We start from the raw sequence: 26,158 nt of genomic DNA, 5'->3' as shown, positions 1-26,158 counted from the left end.
GGACTTTGTTTTGATTTATGTTGTGAGAAGATGATGCTGTAAACCTAATTTTTGTCTAACTAACAATAGTCATTGATTAATCTCTGGTTTCTGTTGCATCTCTTATCATTTGCTAGGTTGTTATATATCCTAGGGTCCTTTTCTAGGATTGTTTATTTGTCCATTGATTGGTTTGTTGATCCTATCACCAACTTTAATCATTATAGTTCTTTTTTTACATTTTTTAATTGATTTATAATCATTTTACAATGTTGTGTCAAATTCCAGTGTAGTGCACAATTTTTCAGTTATACATGAACATATATATATTCATTGTCACATTTTTTTCTCTGTGAGCTACCATAAGATCTTGTGTATATTTCCCTGTGCTATACAATATAATCTTGTTTACCTATTCTACAATTCTGAAATCCCGTCTATCCCTTCCCACCCTCTGCCCCCTTGGCAACCACAAGTTTGTATTCTATGTCTATGAGTCTGTTTCTGTTTTGTATTTATGCTTTGTTTGTTTGTTTTTGTTTTTAGATTCTACATATGAGCAATCTCCTATGGTGTTTTTCTTTCTCTTTCTGGCTTACTTCACTTAGAATGACATTCTCTAGGAGCATCCATGTTGCTGCAAATGGCGTTATGTTGTCGGGTTTTATGGCTGAGTAGTATTCCATTGTATAAATATACCACTGCTTCTTTATCCAGTCATCCATTGATGGACATTTAGGCTGTCTCCATGTCTTGGCTGTTGTAAATAGTGCTGCTATGAACATTGGGGTGCAGGTGTCATCCTGAAGTAGGGTTCCTTCTGGATATATGCCCAGGAGCGGGATTCCTGGGTCATATGGTAAGTCTAATCCTAGTCTTTTGAGGACTCTCCATTCTGTTTTCCAAAATGGCTGCACCAAACTGCATTCCCACCAGCAGTGTGGGAGGGTTCCCCTTTCTCCACAGGCTCTCCAGCATTTGTCATTTGTGGATATTTGAATGATGGCCATTCTGACTGGTGTGAGGTGATACCTCATTGTAGTTTTGATTTGCATTTCTCTGATAATTAGTGATATTGAGCATTTTTCCATGTGCCTATTGATCATTTGTATGTCTTCCTTGGAGAATTGCTTGTTTAGGTCTTTTGCCCATTTTTGGATTGGGTTGTTTGGTTGTTTCTTATTAAGTCATATGAGCTGCTTATATATTCTGGAGATCAAGCCTTTGTCGGTTTCATTTGCAAAAATTTTCTCCCATTCCATAGGTTGTCTTTTTGTTTTACTTCTGGTTTCCTTTGCTGTGCAGAAGCTTGTAAGTTTCATTAGGTCCCATTTGTTTATTCTTGCTTTTATTTCTATTGCTTGAGTAGACTGTTCTAGGAGAACATTTCTGAGATGTATGTCAGATAATGTTTAATCATTACAGTTTTATTATTTAATGTCTGACAGGGCAACTATTCGTGATCATTTGTTTCCACTACTTCCCCCCACCAATTTTGTTAGTTTTCAAACCTGTGCATCTGTTCAGATACAATTTAAGTTAATCTGTCAAGTAATAAAATGATTTAAAAAAATAATTTTAAAAAGTCTGAAATTGTTTGTAACCTCTAAGTGTTCTTGTAAAGAACTGCTGTATTGATATTATGTTTTCCACAGTCCAAAACGTGGTGTGTCTCTTTATTCATTTTGAAATTTTATTTGTAAAGAAACCACAGATTTCCTTAGAATTTTAAAAAATAGTTTATGTGCTTATGGCTATTGAATAGAGCTTTTCTTCATTTTATCTTCTAACTGGTTAAGGATAAAGTAGAGGAAAGTTATGGGTTTTTGTTTATATTAGTATCTACTCAGTGACTCAATTATCTTACTAATTCTGCAATTTTTTCTTATTTTATCTTGTGTTTTCATATTTGATGTAAACAAAGGTGTAGTTCTCCTCCTTTTCAACAGTTATATTGCTCATTTACCTTTCATGTAAAATTATAGAGTGATGTTAAATAATACCCAGGTCAATGATAATATTAATACTGAGGGTTATGGTAGAGTTTAGTACAAATGTTGCCAGTGTTTCACATTTAGGAGATATTAAGAACAATCACTCTTGATACATGCATTTCAGGCATTGCTGGCTGGACGATATCTGTGGCAGTTCTTCAGCTCTGGCATAAATGAATGTGCATGATTGTGTTCCAATAAAAGTTTATTTATAAAAGCAAGCTGCAAGTCAGATTTGGCCTCCAGGCCATAGTTTGCTGATTCTTGCTTTAAATAATTAATTTTGGTCTTACTTCTGTTTATTTAAAGCCTCGTATTTTCATGTTATTTTTCTTTTACTGACTAAATTTACTTTAATTTTCCCTTTTTATATAGTTACATTGTAATTGTATCTACTAATCTTTAGTAGTACAAGTAGGAATAAAATTGTCTATCGACTACCTACTGTATGATTAAGAAAGTTAGAGTGAGTAATACACAGATGAAGAACTACAAATGTTCAATTAACATGAACATATGCTTGGTCTCACTAGAAGTGAAATAAACACTTCAAAAGATATATATTTATGTTTAAATTTATATTTGTATGCCTTTTAAGCTGCTAAAAATGAAAAGTCATTACTCAGTTATATGTGTAAATGTCTGTGAATGTGGGATGGGGAGGGGAGCTGGGGCGAATTGACTTTCTGATAAAGAACTAAAGGGAGAAAAAACAGATTCTTTCTGGATGGTAAGTTGGTGATACATGTCAAGCCTTAAAATGCATACCATTTGAACACAACAATTTATTTGTAGAAATTTAAAGAAGTAACCAAAAGAACACTAAGTACATTTAAAGCAATGTTCATGATAGCACCATTTGAAATAGTAGAACAACTACAAGTGGGAATAAAATTAATTTCAAACAAATTGTAGTTAAATATGGGGGACTTCTTTCTCTTATAATGATGAATTGGTAATGCAGACCAATAATCCTAAAAAAAAAAGTGTAAAACAGCAACAATAATTGGCAGTCACACAACACATCTTAAATAGATCATGTAGTTGATAAGATAGTAAGAAACTACCAGACCAAGAACCAGAGAGAACATTAAATTTTAAAGAGATACGTTGCATGTATTTATTTATTTACTTTTTTTTGGTGGGTAGGTAACTAGATTTACTTATTTGTTTTTGGAGGAGGTACTGGGGATTGAACCCAGGACCTTGTGTATGCCAAGCATGCAGTCTACCATTTAAGCTATCCCCTCTCCCCCCTGAGCATGCCTTTTGGTTTTTGAGGGGAACCACCTCTGGTCCAAGGAGCAATGCTGTGCTTACTTGCAGAGGCAGGGCAGAAAAATCCAGCACATGTGTACCACATCACCACTGCTGCCCACAGCAGTGCTGTGCAGGCAGGGAGGCTGTGCTGACCTCTGGGAGTAATCTTTCCCATGCTGGATGTCCATGGAGCTGAGCAGGGCCAGCAATCTAAAACCAACCAACAAACAAAAGCGGTTAGAGGCAAATAATTTAGCTAGGTGTCCTCAGTGCCTGACATTCATATGTTTGTATTTGTATGCCAGCAAGCCCTTAATAAATACATTCTCTTTTGTCCCATGGAAATAGTCTGTAAATAAATGACAAGACATCACCCCCCTCCCCCAAAATTAAAGAGATATGTCCCAGTCAGTCTTTGGCTATGGGAAACCCCTAAACTGTAAAGCTGGAATTTTGGTAGAGTGTGAAGCAGATATTGATGTTCGGTTCCTAAGGGAACTAACCCTGCTCTGGCGTGGATCTCTGAAATCTGTCCCTGGATCTGTCTGGGTAAGGGAACATGAAATGTACTCTTGAGTGGTTATCTACACAGCCTGAAAACCTCAAGCCTGGGTCTCAGGTGGCCACTACCCTCACATGACTGGCAGAAGGAAAAGAAGTTTCACTCTGAAGGACTGTGTCATTTCCTGGGTCTCAAATTTCTTCTAAAAGTAGTTTTTCACATCAAAGTTTAGCAAACAACCAAAGATAATAAACAAGGTATAAAATGCCTTTAGACACCATCAGCCTTAATCAGCGGAAGCAGCTTACAACACAAAGAGACGTCTGCACTCCAGATATTAGAAATATAAAACAATGATGTTTTCCATGTTAGTGGAGGAAAAGGCCAAGCTTAAAAATCTCAGTATAATCTGAAAACTATAAAAAATGATACAATTATGCAAAGGGCCCACCTGAAATTATAAAACTTAATTCTGAGTTGACATTAAGAACTCAAAAGATGGGTTTACAAGCAGATTATGTACGTTTGATATATTCTGAACTGCAGGCTAGGTCATTGGAAACTATGCAGAATGAAATATAGAGAGACAAAAACAAAGACAATTCAGAAAATGGTAAGAGAGCTAGCTAGAGAACCTGATGAGAAGATTTAGCATGTTTAATCTGAGTCCCAGAAGAAGAGAAAGAAAATATGCAGAGAAAATTTTGAAGTGACAATGACTGAAAATTTCTAAGAACCACTAAAAGACATTGATCCACTGGTTTAAGAACCTCAATAAGCCACAAGGAAGATAAATAAGGTAAAAACAAACAAACAAACAAAGAAAAACTACGCTTAGACACATAGTAGTGAAACTGCAGAAAAATTAACAATTGGCTAAACTTACTGTAGCCTAAAAATGGGATCCTGTTCAGCATATGAATTTGAAAATGTAGATGCACAGGTATAATTCTGGAAAAAGCTTCTAATATATTAAGTGGAAAACAATCATAGTACAAGGACAGTAATAACATTTAAGTGTGTACATGTACACAGAGGAATGTCTTGAATATATGGTAAAATGTTCAAAGTAGTAATTACTAGATGGTGGCAACTTGGGAACTGTAAACTTATTAGTAATTTTTATACTTATGCATATTTTATGATTTTTCAAAAATAATTATGCTCTCATAGTGTAATTTAAAAATCAAGGTCAAAACACAATACCCAGTGCTGGTGAGAGAACAGTAAAATAGACACATTCATACTTTGCTGGTGGGGTTATGTCTTGAAACAAACTCAGTGCTGGGAAATTAGATTGTATGCATCAAAAACTGTAAAAGTAGTCATGCCCATTGATCTGGTGATTTAATGTCTAGCTTTTTATCCTAGGGAAATACAGATTTGCAGGAAGATTTTATGCAATGCACAAAGATGCTCAGCACACAAATCTTTTGTCTAAAACACTGTCTTTTGTTGGACTCCCTGCAGGTCTCCGTTGAAACGTCATTTCCTCAGCATGATTTTCTTTCAATATCCAGTAGTGGTTTATACGCTTGCCTAGTCTGTCTCATGATATACTGTATCACAGTCATACTTATTAAAGTTTTTAAAATTTTATCTGCATAATTGCTGTCTTCTCCTCCACATATACCATAAACTTGGAGCAAAGACTACATCTTTGTTTTTGCTTCTTCTTGTGCAGAAGCAATGTTTCTAGCTCATTACAGGTAATCACTAATTTTTTAATAAATTAATAAAATGTTTCTTTCAGATTTCATTTCAATAAAAAATAGAAAACTAAAAAACGTTTAAAACCTGTTAAATTGTCAATGTATTATGTTATATTCATCTACTGGATACCACAGTTGTTAAAATGAGTATTTTCCAAAAGTATTTAGTGCCTTCTAAAGGTTTTTATTGTACATTATTAAGGAAATGAATATATTTAAAAATGTATTTACATGATAAATTCACCTTTAAAAATCTCACAGATTAAAAGAACTACATAGCAAATTCATTATCTTTTCTATTCACCCATACAAAAGTGTGTGTGTGTGTGTCTCTATATATGCATATATTTAATAGGGAAGACCTCACTGAAAGGTGACATTGAATAAAGACCTAAAGTTCTTGAGGAAGTGAATTGTGCTTATGTCTGGGGAAAAAATTCTAGGTAGGGGAACATCAAGTGTGAATGTAAACATGTGCCTGGCATATGTGAGAAAGAGCGAAGAGACCAGTGTGGGTGAACCAGACAAGGGAAGACAGAGATAATTCAAAGATCCATTAGCAGAGATTTAAGTTTCTTTGTATATTTCTCCTTTCTTTGAGTTTTCACTTTTTTCTTAATTATAATTGTTAAGGATTTTTGTAATGTTTTAAACATTGCCTTATATTCTTAAAAATAGTTGTCTTTTAAAAAATTTATTTTATATTATTTCCTTTGCTTTGTTTTCTATTGATATTTTAAATCCTTTGGCTGACTTCATTTCCTTTTGTATCCTTTTTTTTAATGAAAAATGAAAAACGAATTATAGTTTATGAATCTTTCTTTGAATATAATTTTGATTGAATTGCTAAGTTTTTACATTTAGTGTTCTTTTTTGTTATTTTTAACTAATTTTAGTTCTAATTATTTTTAAGTAGGAGCTTTTCTGCTTATACAGTAATAATATGTTTGTGGTAGAAGAATGGAAGAAAATCTAGTAAGGAGAAACAAGAAAATAAATGATAATCCCACTTATTACCCATTCATTCAAATATATATATAGTTTTTTTTCTTTAAATATGGGATAATAATTTATCTATAGTTCTGTAACCTGAATTTTTCTGTGTTGGGCTTAATGATTTTTAGACATGATAACCAATTTTTTTTCATGAGAAAATACATTTTTTTGTGGTAGAAATACAGAGGTCTTGAAAGAACATGAATGTGATCTCCCCTCTTCCTGATTCGAGTTTTCCACCTGCCCCAGGTAGAGACAGTCACTGCACCAGTTTACTGTGTGTCTTTGCAGAGATTTTCTATTACGAAAATTAATGTGTTATTTTCTCTTTTTTGTAGTCAGAATAGCTGCTGTTTCTTGTATCATTTGTGGTGATATTTGTGAGCTGCTGTTTTTCTTTATCTAATTCAGTTATTTTTGAAGTTAATAACCTCCCTAGATTTGATCAATAAGCTGTTGATACTTGATTTTAATGTTTAGTTTCATTTAGTATTTTTTTCCATAGGTATAGATATTTTAGTGATAAATTTTGAGATCCTGAAGTAAAGACTTTTATTCAAAATTCCACTTGCCAGGAGAATTATGGTTTTCTCTTGTTTTCATTTGTTGGTTCCTTTTATATTGTTTATTTTTGGTTCGTTTGGTGTTAAATCACATTTTCTTTATTTATGTATATTTTTACTGTAAGGTACCATAAATTTTTTGGAAAGAGATGAGCTGTAAATCAACCAATAGATAATATTTTATTATTGTGTACAAAAAGATGATTACTTGGTGTCCATCATCAAGAAATTGGAAAAGCAAATCTTGCTACAAGTGGATGCTGTATCAAGTGTTAAAAATGTATTTTTATTGACTTGGAAAGATGCTTGTGACATTTTTCTGAATGAGAAAAATAGCAGGTCACATAGTACTATGCATGTTGAATTTTTCTGAATGAGAAAAATAGCAGGTCACATAGTACTATGCATGCTGACATGATTTTATTTCAAAGTTGTTTATGTTGATCTGTATACACCCATATCTACATATGCCTGACCTATATTCTCCCCATCTATGTATGCCCAATTCATCTGTACTCATATCTATATATACTAGATCTATGTATGCCTACATCCGTCTATGCACAGAGAGGTCTTGAAGGGAGTTTGCTAAACAGTGATGATTTGTGGTTGTACATCTTATGTGAATGTTATAATCTCTCATATAATCTCTCATTAATACTTCTATTTTTTTTAATTTTTCACACATGCATTTAGAATTTTATCAAAAAGTATTATTTTCCTAAAAGAGACTTGACCAAATTTTTCTTTAAATAATTATTATGTCTAGAATCCCAAAGTTTGAAACTCAGGCAACTTGTTTACAGGTAAGTTGTCAAACTTCATGTAGATTGACCTTTAGCCTCAAAACTAACAAAGGGTGGGTCATCACAGTTTTGAATATCATTCAATAGGCTATAATTTTGGTTTACAGACAATGCATAGAAGTTTGAAACTAATTTTGTATGTTGCATTTAACTACGAATGGGTTATTTTATCCTAATTTCTTGTCTGTTGGTGTTTTGGGAACATTTTCAAACAGAAAGCTTCCTAAGAAATATGGAAATGATGCTTTTCCTTTTAGTGACATATCTTTAAATACGAAAGTAAAGTCTCTACTCTAAGATAATAAAGCTTTGTTATTTGTTCATAACACATACGTGTTTGCTCTGCTGTGCCAAGGACCAGAAAGTCACAAATTCCATATAGAAGCTGGTTATTGAATATTCCAGCTCAGTTTATCAGGACCTTTATTACACCACCAGAAGTCTTCTGTAATGAAGAGCTACTTGTAACATCAAAGCACAGGAGACATTATCTCTTGCCCCCCCATAGCCCATGACCTAAAAGCTTTTCTTTTTATCTTTATATGAAAGAAAAACATGCTTTTCAAAAAAGCCTCAGCATCTGTGGACATTGTGTGCATCATGTAAAGTAGATTTTGGATGTAGTCTATGATTTTTGCCTTTGTCCAAGAGTTTTTTTTTTTTTTCAACATTATGCTTTTTATTATTTTTTAGAGAACTAGAGAAAGGAATTTTGTTTTAAACTAGTCGTGAGAAAGAAAATGATTTCTAATTAGCAAAAGTTTTTTTTCCCCAAATAATCTGAAGGCCTGAAAAATTGGCACTGTTACTTGTTAGGCCTTTTTTTATATTAGTTTAGAAAATAAAGGAATCATATTTTATCAGACTTCCAAGAAAGTTTTAGGGATAACTTTGAGTAGACATTTCTAAAAATGAATATTACAACCAAACTCATAATAGAGCCAGAAGACCCTGAAAGGTGAAGAGGAATGTCAGTGTGCCTGCCTCCCTTTTATTTCCTATCAGATACACCAGTACTAGGGGCAAAACAAAGATAGAAATAATATACAACTGGAACACAGGAAAAGGGTACTTTAATAAAGAAATTATCTAAAAGTTTGTCTTTCGTCTGATTTTAATAGTATTTTTCCATGTTGTACATGAAGAGACTTTAAAATCATGTTATTTCTAGTTGCATGGAGACATTCAATAGTAAGACATTTTAAGTGCTTTTAATAGTAATTTCACATGGTTGCATTTAAAAAATGCTAGCATTCAGTCTTGGACTTGTGTAAATACCTCTGATTTTATATATGAAAGATCCGAACTCCAATATTTATTTGGTTGATTTAGAATCATTAGAATTAGAAGAAAAGAAGTCAACGAAAGAGAGATTTTTGGTGATTAGAGAAGCAGAAGTGAAACAAATCTAGTCTCAGTTTATTCATCTTCAAAATGAGGAAGTTGTACTTAAACATCACTAAGCCCAGTTTCTTACTGCCTCTCAAACCCACGTTTACCCAGTAAAACAAAACAAAAGCGGAACTTAAATTCTGCATTGAGATAAACAAGCAAGCAAATAACTGGTCTAATAATTTTGACTGTCTTATAATGTCTCAGAAAAACTAATTAGGCCTGAAACGTAACCATTGGGTTACCAATTTCTCTGATGTTCTGACACTTTTTAATATATATATATATATATATACACACACATATATATACATATACATATATATATATGGATTTTTTAATGTTCTAAATCCTTTGATCTCTTTGTTGTACGTTCACAAGCTTCACTCCAGGGTTAAATCAGCTTGCTATGAGTCAGGAGCAGGGAGAGGTGATTAAGACAGAATACGTGAAAAATCAGAATATAGTGTTATTGATGTGGCTATTCTGAGGAGAGCAAAGCCAAATATATATTTTAGAGACTGGGAGGCCCCTGTCTCGCAGCAGAGCTTCGGTATCTAGGCTGTGTGTGAATGTTTGTTGTGATGACAATGCCTCTGGTCCCTAAGTGATTAGTACAGTATCAGAGTAAAAGATTACTCATGTTTATTTGCAATGAGTAGTTTATTGAAGACAGCATAGAACCCTTCTTCCCTCCCCCACTTCCCTGTGGTACTGCTGCCGCCAAATATGTGTCAAAGGCATTAGAAAAAATATTCCACATGCTGTGTACTTCTCCATTAACTTTAAAAGAAAATTCAAGGAATATGAAGGAACATCAGTAAAGTATTATAAACCAGGTATAAAACTAGGAAGCAATTTTAAACTATGGCTCAGGAGACCTAAGTATAAATATACATATAATATAAACAATTATGTATATTAATATATATAGTATATAAATACAAAATACTGAGCATTTGAAGAGTCTCACTGGGTTGCTAATTTCTCTGGTGTTCTAAGACACTTTTACTTGTTATATATTTATATATTTTATTAAATTATATATATGTATATATATATTTACTATATATGCATATATTAAATATACATATATATTTTGTTAAATATATATTGTGTATACATATATATGCATATAGATGTGTATATACAAAAAGAATATATATATATATAGAGAGAGAGAGAGAGAGACTTGTTCTTTTCGTTCACAATGGTAGTACAGTTAGGAGAATCAGTGGATTTATAGGGCAAAGATAAACATAAAACCCTTATATTCTGAAAGGCTAGGTATAATCTCTGTTTTCTTCCATGTGCCATATTTTCATTGTTTGAGCATTGCAAGGATTGATTTTGTTAACAAGGCTCCGTCTAATTGCTAGAAATCCTGGCTGTAATATGCTATTCACTAGACTTCTTATGTGGAACAAATGCTAAATAACAATGATATATATTGCATAGTCCATGATATGTGGTGGGTCTTTAGTGAAGAGTATTGTGAAACAGAAACCAATTCAGTCATTTTTTTAAGCTGAATGTCCTTTTTAAAGACATTGCAAAATTTATTTATGCTAAAAGTTAATGGTTAAAAAGAAGTGATTCTTATTGATAAGTAAAAACATTCAAAAAGAAATTATTTCATTGAAAAATATGTTCCCTGTTACCTTTCTCTCCTTTTTTTCCCATACAAAGTTTTGATATAAGTCCTTTTATTCTGTCAACTTACATTTTCTCCATTTATGTCTATCAAAATTGAACTCGATAAACAGCCTAACATTCTTAGTTTCCTAGAAGTAAAAAATTTTAAAAGAAATGCATAACATCTTATCAGTAAAAAGGCTTTTTGCAGATTTTAGCAAAATGTTAAATTTAATTACGTGATCTTATTTTATTCTAGTTGCCATATGTATAAACAGATGCAGCAATATATTACAACTATTTAATTAGTAAATACTTTTTGTTTTACTAGTTTGTACCTACTGTTAGACTTTCAACCATACAACTCAATATCTTAACATCTGACAAAGCAAACTTTGCCTGTGAAGGTCATGTGAAGGACATATGTGTCCTGGAACAAAGTTCAAAGTACTAAATCAGTTTATGTGCCTACGGTAGACAAATATGATGGTGCATTTCTTTCTCTTAATTGATACATTAGTCAGATCTCAAGATCACAAGAAAAATTTGAGAAAATAGTACCCTGCAGTAAGTTTTCATTTATGCTGAAAAATGTTAAATGCATACTACTTTGCGTAAGAGTGCCAGTGTGAATAAATTATGTATGGTGACTTCTTGTTACTTAAAGCCTCTTGAAAAAAGAAAAATATTTTTGTTCTCATCTCACTAATATGCCAGCATTTTGGTTCATTATATTTACTCCTGTTTGCCACAGGTAAACTGGATGGGACATCACATTATAGAGACAAGTATGTTCCATCCCCAAAGCTGGATAACAGAACAAGTCATGGTGTGTATTGTAAATTCAGTGCTACTATACCTCTTCAATCTGTCTGGAGTAAGATGCTTACTAAGCACTGCATTTGTGCTGTCAGAATGCTTCATGGATGGTAATTAAATAAAGGCAGTGCTGTGGGTTTGTGGAGCTAAGCCAATACCTGATATATTCTAGAAACCTCTTCTAGAAAGCTTCTACTTTGAACCTTAAGTTTTAGAAAAAGTACATTTTGCATTTATTGACTAATCTTTCATTACAAGCACACCTTCTAGGATGTTCACTGAAAACATCCACTTCTGTTTTTTTGGGATAAGTCAATGCCCATTTCACCTAGCAGAGAACTCAATTGTCAGCAGTGCTGCCCTTTGAAATGTTAGTTTTCTCTCTCTCTAGTTGCATGATCAGTTACTATTTTTAAAACACAACAAAAAACGTTGAAGAGTAAATAGAAAGACCAAAAGCTGAAAAGAAATGCATTTAGTTCTTGTTGTTTTTCACCTTTTTTCTGGGATTTAATGCTACAGTTTAAGAGCAGATTGCACTTATACCTCAATAGGAAGTGGATTATTTTTTTCTTTATACTTAATTATAGATGTTCATTTTTATAGTTATCAGCTGTGTCATTGGTAAAAGTGTGTTACAGACCAGCACGGAGTTCGACAAACTATGACACAAGGGCCAAAGGTCAAATATTTCCAGCAAGTGATTTTGTAAATAGGGTTTACTGGAATCCAGACTGTTTGTTTATGTATTGTCTATAGCTGCCTTCTTGCTACTACAGTGAAGTTGAATAGTTGGTACAGAGACTATAAAGGCTCATAATATCTAAATTACTATCTGGTTCTTTATAGGAAAAGTTTATTGACCCTTGTACTAGCACATAGATTTGCATATTTGTAGAAGAATACACAAGATTTTTGTTGTTTGCTTTTGTAGTATGTAATAATGAGAAAGAATTAAAAATTATTATTTCAGATAATTTCAGTTTTTTTCACAATGAAGAGTATTTGCATTATTGCTTAAAAAATTTAAAATCTTAATTTCCCATAGAAAGAGCTCTTGCTTAGATGCAAATCTGTGTACACTGTCAGGTAGATAGTTAGTAAGTTAGTATCTTTTCAAAGATAAAATATTTTCCAAACCATGCTGTGAGATGGGCATAGAAGGGAAACTTGAAGTAGTGTTTAGGTGAGTCAGTGAAGTGGCTTCTAACCATGCAGCTATTATCTGCCTGAGAACTGCATGAATTGAGGTTAGTCTGCAGGCCCTACCAGCTTGTTTCTGGCAAGACTCCCAAACCTCTAACTGTATCATGGCTGTGGCTTTATTCTCTATGGCAGATTATTCCCATGGCTGTCTCAAAGATAGTCCCTGGGCCAATTTTTGAAAATCTGTCACATTTACTTTCCTAAAAAAGGTAAAAGAAACTTGTTAGGAATAAAAAGGATATATGTGCTAAGTTATTTTTAAATTTTTTTGTGTGTGTCTTCATTTAGTTGTTAAATAACTGTGTATGTATGTATGTATGTATGCTTAAGTATACACATGCATAATTAACGGAAACTGGTAGAATTGTGAAGTAATGCACTACTTTCCAAAATGGAGCTTTCCTATAAAACATCTAGCAGGATAATAGATAATGATGCAATGGTTAACATTACTATTTTCAAAAATTGAAAAGGAATCATCACTTGGAGCCAGTTTGGCATTTTCCTATATGACATCCTATTTAGGGCTCTGAATCTCAGCTATGTAGTTCTGTGAATTTAAATCCAACAGAGATGTAGCTTTCACACAATTTTCTTCAGTTATATGAACTGTAATCGTTGCAATGGGATGCCTCAAACCTGGGTCACTTAAATCATTTCTGAAGACAGCAGGTGCTCTTCAGGGACATGCAAGATGAGGAAGGTACCTGTTGTTCATTGCATCTCAGTGTCACCCGTATGGACTTAGTGCAGGTCAGTGTGCTCGGGAATCAGAGAGAGGCAAATGAAAATGTTGCAATTTAGCAGATATGCTAAAATATAAGTAGAGAGAAAAAATATTTTGAAAAGCTAGGCAGTTTAGATTCAAAATATTTAGATTTTCTCTCAGTGTTAATCCTGAGAAAGTAACTGAATGGGATATGAAAATCAAGATATAATTATTTATATTTAAAATATAAGTTTCTGAAAAAAGTACCCTATTTTGAGCTAAACAAAACAAGGGGATTTTCAGATTCAGTGCATTATAATGTTAATTTACATCAGATCTTGTGAAAAAGTAACCTATTTTATTCTTATTGTTTGTTGTCTCAAGATAATAGGATTTTTACCCTTCTGAATTCCAATTACATGTAGTAGAATTTTGAGGATATAGAGCAGGGATCAAAATTTTTGTCACTGGGACAAATATATCCCACTGACTTTCTATTGGATATAAATATCTTTTAAAACCTAGAAATTTTATTATAAATCTAGACTATGAAATTTCATTGAAAATTTAGGAGATTTTGATATTTGTTTTGTCTTAAGTTTTTGGTTCATGTCAATGTTGTACATGCCTTTGATCAAAAAAAAATTCAAATGAGTACAGAGGGTCATAAAGAGATTTTCTTGCCCCCATTCCAGTTTTACATTTTCTTAAATATTCTTCTGTAAATATTTATTCTTATATGAACGTATGAGTGAAAGAGACAATCCAATCATGATAGACGTATTTCTATGCCTGTCCTTTTAATTTTTATTTTAGCGATTAACTTCCATTTATTATTATTTTTTAGTTTACTCCTTTATGCTTCCTTTTATTCCACTTGTATTGTTATTGCTTTAGTATTAAATTCTTACCTTTGATAAAACTTCCTTTTCTCCTCTTCTATTTAAATGTTTTATTACATGAGTTTCAAATGCTGTCCCTCTGATGCCTGGCAGGCACTGTGCTCATCGCAGTGGTAGAGAGAGGAGGACTTGACAGTGTGAGCAGCAGGGCAGTCCAGGAGGGCCCCGTGCACCTCTCTGAACACCACGCTCCTTGCTACAGTTTTCTAAATGGCCAACCAAAAGATTCTGGTATTTTTCTGAAAACTCACAGCTAACAAGTATTCTTGAAGAAATAATGATCCTCTTCTTGACAAAGACTGGACATGTTTAGCCAGATTAATGTTATTTCAACCGTTCTGACTATTGAAAAGGCCAAAGTGGAGAACAGAAGCTAGAATTCAGGTCTCCTGACCTCTATTCTGATGTTTCCCAGTTCTTCTCCCTAGTGTATTGAGTTCGAAGGATTTGGGGGCTGATCAAAGAAACAGATTTGACCATAAGGTGGCAGTAGTAGACAATGAGTTTTGTTTGGGTGGCACTTTAGCAGGTTTCCACCTGGGGAAGTGTCCCTCACAGCAGGAGACCTTCCAGAGGCAAGAGGTGAGGGACCATACCTAGAAGAACAAGAGGGCAAGGAAAAGTCCTCAGAAGAAGGAGGGGCAGAGAGGGGGTTAGTGCCTAGATGATGTTGCCGGGCAGCAGGGTGGAGAGTCTCGGGGTCAGAGGGCTCTGACGGGCAGCAGCAGCATGGAGTCTTTCTTTTATGACCACAGAGCTTATCTGATCTATGGCTAGCACATCTTGGGTGCAGTTTTGTGTGGTATGCAAAGCAGGAAGACTCTAAATAGCTAAAATCTCCCTATTTCAGCTACATTGAAAACAACTGGATGAGTAAAACTTTGGAGGTCTTTTGGTGAGCATAGGAGCTAAGGTCCCAACCTGATGTGAAGAAGTAGACAACACAGGCCAATGTATAGAAGCCATTTTTTGATTATTAATATAACAATGAGGTCTCACTAATTTTGTTCCTGTAAGTGTTTTGTCATTATAATGTACTCCAGATACACATGAAAATAGATACACCAATATAGTGTGTAACAGATAAACATCATCTATATTTGTTAACCTCATCATGTTGTCATAGTTATTCCAGGTATTTTAAAAGGAATAAATCACTAAGAGCTGAATTCCTCTGTGTGCCCCCCCCCCTTAAAACTATTCCCCTCCTTGCCCTCTTCATACTGGTCTCCTAAGTATGTTTAGATTCATATACTACATATATGTCATCTAAAATGATTTATAAACTTGTTTTGGGATGATTTAAAAAGTTATATAAATGATATCATAATCTGCTCTCTGCTTACAATTTTTTGATATCTATCCAAATGGATCCAATTGACATCTGTAGATCAAATATTTGTTTTCACTGCTAAAAAGTATTTCATTGTGTGACTAGAACATGATTTTTGAACAATTTCATATTGATGGACATTAAAGTTGTTTCCAGTTTCTTATTTTTGCAAATGATACTGTAGAGAGTGTTCCTAGGTGTATCTTCTTATGTAAATGCTGCTACTTGGCTATTCCATTTCAATACTCTAAAAATAAATTGGTGAAAAATTCCCAAACAACCTATGTGCACAGGTCTGGGACTATAATAAAATTAGAGATCATTTCAATTCTTAATAAATTTGTAATCTTGGTTTAATCTTATATATATTTCTAAAGAAGAATGACTCTGGTATTAGGTAGTTTAATTTTACCTTTAGTTTTACTAAATTTAAATTTATTTCTAGGATGGAAGTATTGTCAATGTTGTTGCTTGATAATTTCCCCCAATATTTGGTTTTGGTGATCTGCCAAGTTGCACAGGCAAGTATGAATGACTGAGTTATAGTTTTGTCTTTAGGAGAACATTGTGTTAAAGAGCCTTTCTGAATTTCTAACACTGGCACTTGCTCAGTTAATGATTTATTAAATGCATCACAGCAATTAGATAAATGAGATTTTTAAAAAATGTTTTCCACTACAGCTCAAGTAATTTAAATCACTCTCCTAAGAGCTGTATTTTGGGAAAAGTCGTAGTGGCAGGCACATGACAGAGTAAGGATAATGATCAGTGTAATCTGATAACTTCTAATGGGAAATATATACAGTTTTTGAATTGCATTCCAAATCACTTGTTTTTCCAGCATTTATTATATGCAACAAACACATAGAAAGTGGTTATCTAAAACAGGTAGTTTGAAAATATTTTAGCATTTTTATCTAAACAAATGTCAGAATTTTTTTGAAAATGAAAAATGCTAAGTATAATAAAAGTGTATATTTATGCTCTCGGCAGCCAAATGTGCTTTTTAATGGAATTTAAATAAATGGAATTTTTATGACAAAAAAAGCAACAGTAAAAGCAGTGATTATGTTTTTCATAGTTCATTTGCCTTCTTTGCCCTGCAGACCTTGTGTGGAGGAAAATGAGATCCTGAGTGAAGTCTACAATGTCATTGACTCTGAAGAAGGACTCAGAGACCCATTGGTGTTTAATGACCCTTACTGGCCTATGCAATAGGAACTGGTATGATCTTCAGAAATAGATGGTTCTTTGGCAATGTTAAGAAATATTATTTTCGTCATGTTCTAATGCAGTAGACAGACACTTTCATGCCCTGCCTGCTTTTATCTATTGGTTTTGCAGAGAGAGACTTAGCAAACTTTTGATGAAATATTACTGCTAGCTTATTAATAAGCACTAATCCTTTTAGTTTGATTACATCCTTAGGGTTTGGTTTAGCCTATAAAAGATACCAGTGAAAACCTAAGAGATTTAAATTAGGTGTGTATAAACAGGCTCATTACATACAAGTGTTGTTGCCATTCAGGCTTGAAGTTCTTGTTTTTGCGTAACCAGAGTGTGTTCTATATTACTTCAATAATGACAGAACTATTCTTTGTCTTTATGGAGTAAGTGGATGTTATAACATTGCACAACAAACTTTTTTTCATAATGCATATAGTGTTGAACTTTTTAGGATCATATTGCCCTGTCATTTACACGGGCCTGTGAGAATGGAAAGGTCTGAGAAAAGCACAAATATTTTTTGAGTGCTAGTAAGTTTTAAAAAAAAGTTGAAGTAGATACCACTTAATACCTTAAAAGGAAATATTTAGAATGTGAGGATGACTTGGTGGTAATATAAAAAAGAAATTGAAAACCTTGCTGTGTCCATACTTAGTTCCTCATAGGTCTGTAAGTTATATTGTGTTGTAGATGGTCGAATGTTATAAAATGAGGAAAAGGTTAAGTATTTCATCATTTTCATGGAAATAATGAGGTGAAAAGTGGGAAACTGTTGCGGTAGCTCTTTTTTATGTTGATTATTGGCAATTACCAAGCCTACTATCTGAAAAGAGCAGAAAACTCATGTTGGAAAATGTCCAGGTCACTTTTCTTTAGCTTTGATTCATCTCTAAAAAGTGAAGCATAGTTTAGAAAATTTTAAGAGATGTATATGACTGCATTTGACATTTCAAACACACACACACAAACTGAAGTAAAAAAATTAAGGATTGCTTCAATTAGCTAGAGATGAGATAATTGTTAACAAGTGAGTGGACTAGAGCTAATTAGGATTATAAAAATCAAAGATAAAAAGAGTGAAGTTAAGACAAAGGAGTGAGGGAAGGTATCCAGATAAAGATGGACAGCATGAAATAAGAGAGAAGATTTTTCAACTTCCTTTTGTTTGTGGGTTTTTTTTTTTTTTGACCTGAAGAAGCAGCAAAAATTAAGATGAATACTTCAGGATTACATCTGTGACACTTTGTAATCAGTCACCTAGCAAGAAATACTTTTTTGTATTGGTTATTAAATGCCAATCTCCTCTAAACTGAGGCAAGAATTTCGGGAGACACAGTAGGGAAAGGATATGGAAGGTAAATGATTTAGGAAAGACAAGAAGAGTTAAGTAGCAGTCAATAAGGTGACAGGGATTAGAAATGGAGACAAGTCGTAGAGACTATTAAGCAATAAGCCCTCTTAAAATCAGACGAGATTGTGAAAGGAAAGGACAAAAGGCAGAAGTAGTAGGATAACTCTATACTATTTTCTGGGGCACAAGTTGACAAGACTTTTTCTGCCAATGACCAGATAGCAAACATTTCAGGCTTTGTGGGCCACATAAATCTCTGTGGCATATTTTTTGTTGTTGTTGTTCCAGTCCTTTAAAAACTTAAAAATCTTTCCCAGCTTACAGTCATACAAAAACAGGCTGTAGGTTGGATTTTGCTTGCAGGCCATAGTTTCCTGACAGCTATAGAGAATAAGGGAAAAGAGAAGTCAAAGAGGAAGTAGCCATTCAGCTTAGCTATCTCTTCAGCACTCAAGCGCTGTGCTGGATGTACACACTACAGTAGCATAACTCGACAATGAAAAGTCAAGCCAGGTTATATTAATGTCAGTAGCCTTCTGGATTATTATTACATTCTGGTAGCACCATTCTAGAGACATGTCTGCCAGTATGGAAGAGATTCTTTGTAATGCCAAGGCAAGCTACAAAACAAAATCTCAAAGACAGAATTGCAGTTTCCAATTGGAGTTCTGATTATTACTCATAATAGCAGACCTAAGCTGTGTTACAAAATTCATCCACTGGATTAAGAAGACCAAATTTATTTCAATGAAAGATTGAATGGCTCAGGTGAGCTTTCTCCATAACCAAGTGTCCTGAACTGGGAGTCTGTTCTTTACTTGTGTGCCCATCTACTCCATAACCAACATCCTGTGGCAATTGGTTTTGTGATGCTCTCCCTCTTGCCCTTTCTCTCACCTTCATGCACTCCACTTAAGTTCTCAATGTAAGTTCTCAAGACTTTTCAGTTCTTACCTTACTTGAGTCATCAATTATGAGCTTGTAACTATCCAGATAAAATGCAAATGGCCATGATTCTTCTCCCAAATGATCTTTACTTTGCCCCCTCAACATTCTCATATTCCAAAATTCACTCCTGGTACTATAGCCTAAAGAAGTTCCTTTTCACCTACCAGAGTGAATTGATCCACTTTGTATTTGCTAATCCCAAACTCCTAATTTATCCCTGCCCCCACCTTTCCCTTTGGTAACCATAAATTTGTTTTCTATGTTTCTGACTCTGTTTCTGTTTTGTAAGTAAGTTAATTTGTATCATTTTATTTTGATTCCACATAGAAGTTATATCATATAATCTTTGTTTTTCTCTGTCTGACTTACTTCATTTAGTATGATAATTTCTAGATCAATCCATGTTGCTGCAAATGGCAGTTCATTCTTTTAGATGGCTGAGTGGTATTTCATTGTATATATACCACAACTTACTTATCCAATTATCTGTCTATGGGCATTTAGGTTGCTTCCATGTCTTGGATCTTGTAAATAGTGCTGCTGTGAATATTGGGGTGCCTGTATCTTTTCAAATAAAAGTTTCCTCCAGATATATGCCCATGAGTGGGATTGCTGGATCACAGAGACTCATAGCTTTGAAGATAACAGGTAAGCACTGAGAGATATAGGGGATAATGAGTTATGTTGTGGGTATTATATTATAATTACAGATTTGTTTCTGTAACAAATGTTGAAAGTATAACAAATGCACATTTATGTTACAAATAGGTTAATTACTATAGGATGTTTACACAATTTAACTCATTAGCATCCATTTTTCTAAGTAACTACATGTTATCTTCAAGCCTGTGAGTCTCAATATTTAATAAATATGTAACTATAACATATTGTATTTGAAGGGGTGTGTGTGTATGAGAGTGCCCAAGAATATGTGTGTGGTGGAAAGGGAGGGGAATAATAATATTTAATAATATTTAAAGGCTAAATAGAGTACATTAATCTGAAAGCAATGTGTAGGTTAAGACGTAAGTGAGAAAGGAGAGCGATATGGGCATGTGTTTGGAGGCTTTTGCAAAAATTCAGTAATGAAAGCTTAATAGGGGACTGGCATGGTACATGGAGAGATGAAGAGACTACAGCAGATTTTTTCACTCAGTAAATATTTACTGAGCACTTTCCAGAGGCTGAATCTTGGACACTCAATAGTGAACAAGAAGATGGTCCTATCTTCTTAGAACTGATATCTTAGCAAGAAATAATATAATTAACAAATAATCAATGGTAAAATATGACTACTACAACCAATGGTTGACAGCAGAAAAATGGGAGCTCTTAACGTAGTTTTAGGTATATAGAAAAAAAATTTTCCAGAGGAAATTTAAAATGAGAACCAAGGACAAATATTTTTCAGAGATACTAGCACAAGGAGCCAGAAGATTGTGTAGCACTGAGAAACGAAAAGACTTGTCAATATGGCCAAAATATAGGCTGCAAAGGGAAGAAGAGTTTGAAAAGTTGAGGAAGAACAAATGCCCAGACAGAAATGAAGAAAACCAAGAGAGTGTGTTTGTAGGAGAATCTAGCATAAAGGAAAATGTTATTGACTGTGGGCAATGCTTCTGAGGAACAATAATATTACTGCAGGTTCTTTGACATGGGAGGCAGATACTATTGTTCTTAATAAGAATAATTCCAGAATAATACTGGGGACAGATGCCACACTGCAGTGGGCTGAGGAGTGAGTGGATGTTGAGGAAGTGGAGATGCTGAATGGAGACCTATTGTAGAAGTCTACCTAATCCATTTATTATTGACTTACTGAGAACAATAAGATGGCTTTTGGAGTTCAAGTTACCGGGAAATGTGAGCATTGGTGATTACTACTGTGTAAACAATGGAAACAAGAAGACAATGAGATTATTTCTTTAAGACACTGAAAGAAAGTTACTAACAGCCTAGAATTCTACTCCAGGAAAAAATATCCTTCAGAAATAAATATGAAATGAACTTATTTTTAATCAAGCTAAAAAATGAAGGCCTTCAATCAGCAGATTCTTTTGTTCATATTACAAGAAATACCAAAGGATGCCCATCTGGCAAAATGAAAATGATCCCAGATGAAAATTTATAAACAATATCTGAAGCTCAGAATAAGACTGTCTTTCTATAGAGAGAATTTACCTTTGCTTCTGTCAGGCTGTTAGGGAAACTAGCAATTTTGGATCACCTTAACCCAAGCTCAAGGATCCAAATGATTTACAATTGGGCATCAGTCCCTGAGAGAGCTGCTTGCAGTTCACCCTGACTCCCAAGACAAGAGCTGCTTACTCCTTAAACTCTGAGCCAAATTTTCAAGAACTGCAGAGAAAGGTCCCCAGGAGAAAAATGGCCCTAGTTGCCAAGCTTATCTGTTTAGGCTTCAGTTTCTCCCCAGTCTCAGCCTTGTTAGCTTTCTAATACATTCAAATAGTATTTGCCTACTTTTTCTGATATTCATTCATGTTTTCTAGCGTATTTAGCAGGAGTGTTAGAAGGCATTATTTAATCCACTATTACCAGAAATAGGTGTCTGAAGTTTATGCTACGTAAATAACCAAATAACCAAACTTCAAAGATGTAGATTACTATATAACGCAGTCACATAAAAGAAATAGGACCATCACTCTAAACTTATCCTTGGACGTTATACTTTTGCCAGAACTACAGTAATAGATAGCCCGAATGGGGAACCATTTCTTTCAAAGGTGAAGCAAGATTTTCTGTCTTGCCAAATCGTTAGGATTTCTTTCTACTGAATTCTCAACTTCTATATACAATATTTTAAGATAAAAGTGAAAGAACACATATTCAAGAGAGGATACACATGCACAGCCATGGAATATAAAAATTTTTGATCAGTTCCATATGATAAAGCTACCAACGTAAATGAAAAAGTCTGAACTGATTTTTTTTTTCTGGTTAAAAAACAAACATTTAGACAATAAAAATATAAAGAGTAAAAATATCGCCTGTAATCTTAACACTCATTTGTAATCATAATGCACATTTTGTTACATAGTATTTCAGCTATTATTTTTTGGTTGCATTATATTTCACTTCCATAGTATACATTATATCTACTTAAATATGCTTAAAGTTTTCAAATAAAAATGTAACCATGCTGTAAAGGCTCTTTCATACTTTTTTTTTACTTAATGGTTTGGCAATTTTTTCATCTTAGTTAATTTGTATCTAACTCATCTCTTCTAACAATTGCTGAGTATTCCTTATTTGAACAATTATTTATTGATGGTCTTCAAGTAGTGTCTATTTTGCTATTTTATAAACGTTACTCTGATACTGGGGGTGGACTGTGCTGGTATGGTGAGTGGACTTTGGGTGGGGGTTTCACCATAGAGGACAGCTCAGTAGATGAGATCCATCAATAGGCCACTCATCCAGTGATGCAACTTTTACTCTAAAATCTTTTAAGACTCTCTTACAGCTGGGAAGCCTGGGATGGAAAGTTGGGGATCACTGTCCTGTGGCTTCCAGCTGGGTTCCCAAGGTCCTTTGATGTGTTTCTAACCAGCACTCTCTCTTCTCCAGTTCCTGTTGATGGGAACTTAGGGCTCTCCAAAAATTTTCAAAGCTGTTGTTGCTAGTAGAAAGGGAGGAAAGAGGTCAATAATGATGAATGTGTTATATAAATTCACAGTTCCCCTAGTCTTTTATTTATTTTGGATTTGTTGAGATGGTCTCAAGTTAACTGAAATGTTGCAAATCCCTCTCCCCTTTTTCACTCACCCAGCTGCCTTTGTTGAGGAAAATCATGGTAAAATACAAACTTCACTTAGTACATATTGTCCACCAGGTATTGTAAAAAAACAAGCAGTGGTCAGCCATTCTTGGAGACAGACTGAATGTAAGAGCTGTCTTTGCTTTATGTCCAGCTGTGCAGAACTTGGGTATTTCCTGAGTCCTTTTGGGGAAACCTAACTACTCGGTTTATAAGCTAAGCTATTCTCCTTTGTTAATGTTGAATAACAAGCCAATCAACATCAATCAAACTTTCCTTAGTCTAGGTCGTTGTACTTCAAACTTCCTGAAAAAAAAAGTTATGTTTCTTGATTATTGATAGCTTCTGCACTTTAGCAATGCTAAGTTCTTTTTTAAAATTTGCTTTGCTCTTCTATTTTTCATCATGTCAGTGGAATTTTATAGGGACTGTATAGACTCAAATCATTATTAAAATGGGATATTGGTCCTTTAACATTTAATGGGAAAGAATAAGAAAATAACTAACATCCTTGTTAGGAATGGACTGATTTGGTGGAATGTTGCCAATGGGGGGCCTTGATTTTTATTTTGGTCATGCCAAAGGAATGCCAAATGGCTGCTTTGGTATAAGGAGTGGAGTGTTAGGCAGGGAAGTAAATGGGTATAAAGGTATATATATCAAATACCTGTGTGTGTGTGCATGATATATATATATGTGTGTGTGATATATATGTCTGTGTATGATATATATGCATGTGTGTATATGATATATATGTGTGTGTGTGTGTGTGTGTGTGTGTGTGTGATGTGTGTGTGTATATATATGATTTACTTTCTTGACTTCAGTTTTGTGAAGAACAGATTCAGTAGTTGAATTACCCTGTGGGTAGAATTGTGATTATTGCTCTTTACCCTGTGGATAGAATTATGAATTTTGTTTATTTTAGATGGATTTTTATTTTAGATAGAATTTTGTTCTTTTAGATACTAACAACTTATTGATGAATTCAAGAGAAGTTCTTTATCTGTCATCGGGATGAAGCCAATTAATTTTTTAAGAGCTGACTTTCTGAATTGGTTAACTTATAAGTTCCTCACATAGGCTTGGATAGAGTTTGAGTTGCTGCTGGCTGGCAGCCACTCCTGAAGGAGACGAAGGGAGTTGTGCTGGCAGCCAAATGAATTTGTCCTGCTTGTCCTCTCTGGCTGAGTGCTATGTGGTGCCAACTTCTAGTCCTCAGTTTGATGTCATCTTATAAATTTCTCCAAACAAGTATTCTGATTCCTCCATGTGATCTTATGAAACTTCTTCATGAATCTTTGATTATGTGAACATTTGTATGTATTATATATTTTTTCTATGCCCAAACAGATCTTGGATGAACTTATTACACTAAAAAAAATAACTATCTGGGGTCATTAATTAAGTTATTTCTAATGCCAGAGTCAGTAATTTTTCTAGCTTAGTAGAATCTGTGGTACTCTGTCTTATCTCCTTTCCTGGGTTGTTGCACCCATACCCTAGCTGCTGGCAGTGTTGGCCACAAGTATATCACAGCTCTCACCCCACTCCCATCTCCTAGCCCCCATCTCCTATCTCCCATACCCTGAGAAATACCCTTGGCTGATGAGGGAAGTCTAGCCAGGGGGGCTGTGACACTCCTTACCCCACTTCAGGGATGGCATTTAGACCAAGTCTGACTGATACAAGAGTACAGAAGTCTAGCTTCATTGCCTCAAAAAGGGGCAACACTGTGGTGCGATTTGTATTCCAGACTGCTGGCAATCTGCATGGATCAGCCCATGGCTAGACTTTACCTGAGACTGCATTCTTTTTTTTTTTCCTCCCATTTTTATTGAGATATGATCAACATACAGCACTGTTTAAGGTGTACAGTATAATGATTTGATTTACATACATCATGACATGATTACATGATTATCATAATAAGTTTAGTGAACATCTATCATCTCATATAGATATAAATCTAAAGAAATAGAAGAAATTTTTTCTTTGTGCTGTGAACTCTTAGGATTTACTCTTGACAATTTTCATAAATAATGTGCAGCAGTGCCAATTGTACATACCATGTTGTACGTTACATCCTAGTATTTATTTACCTTATAACTGAAAGCTTGTACCTTTTGACTGCCTTCCTCCAATTCCCGCATCTTCCCTCTGGTAACAAGTCTGATTTCTTTTTCTATGAGTTTGTTTTTGAAGTATAATTGACCCATAACACTATGTTAGTCCCTGTTACATACCACAGTGATTCAGTATTTCTATACATTTCAAAATGATCATCACAGTAAGTCTAGATACAATCTGTCACCACAGAAAGATATTACATAGTTATTGACTGTATTCCCCACACTGTACACTGTATACTCTTGACTCATTTGTTTTGCAGCTAGAAGTTTGTGCCTTTTAATCTTCCTCACCTGTTTCTTTCCTCCCTTATTCCCCTACCCTCTGGCAACCACTTGATTGTTCTCTATAGCTCTGTTTCTAGTTTGTTATGTTTGTTCATTTGTTTTGTTTTGTTAAATTACACATATAAGTGAGATTATGCAATATTTGTCTTTCTCTGTCTGACTTACTTCACTTAGCATAATATCTTCTAGTTCTACCCATGTTGTTACAAATGGCAAGATTTCCTTCTCTTTTATGACTGAATAATACTACGCTACATATACATGTGCCATGTACCACATCTTCTTTGTCCATTCATCTATTGATGGGCACGTAGATTATTTCTACATCTTGGATGTTGTAAATAATGCTGCAATGAACATAGGGGTAAACATATCTTTTCAAACTTGTTTAATGTTTTCTTCAGATACGTACCTGGGAGTGAAAGTACTGGATCCTGTGGTAGTTCTATTTTTAATTTTTGAGGGATCTCCATACTGTTTTCAAGTAGTGGCTGAACTGCTTTACATTCTCACTCACAGTATATACGGGTTCCCTTTTCTCCACATCCTTGCTGACACTTGTTATTTGTTGTCTGTCAGGAGATGTTTATTCCGACAGGTGTGAGATATCTTACTGTGGTTTTGATTTG

At 34.2% G+C, this 26,158-nt stretch overlaps 1 long non-coding RNA gene across 3 annotated transcripts in view; it reads left to right on the top strand.

The window, feature by feature from the left end:
• LOC105092251 (uncharacterized) overlaps nucleotides 1-26,158 on the top strand; it is an 855,833-nt gene that overhangs the window by 310,604 nt on the left and 519,071 nt on the right. For all 3 annotated transcript variants that reach the window (XR_010381298.1, XR_004138212.2, XR_010381299.1), the window contains one exon: nucleotides 16,915-17,032. This is a non-coding gene — a long non-coding RNA (uncharacterized LOC105092251). The remainder of the gene's footprint in view (nucleotides 1-16,914; nucleotides 17,033-26,158) is intronic.

This window comes from Camelus dromedarius, chromosome 6, assembly GCF_036321535.1.
Source record: "Camelus dromedarius isolate mCamDro1 chromosome 6, mCamDro1.pat, whole genome shotgun sequence".
Taxonomy (NCBI): Eukaryota; Metazoa; Chordata; class Mammalia; order Artiodactyla; family Camelidae; genus Camelus; species Camelus dromedarius.
Note: the sequence above shows the minus strand (reverse complement) of the source record. Positions and strands in the feature narration are given on the sequence as shown.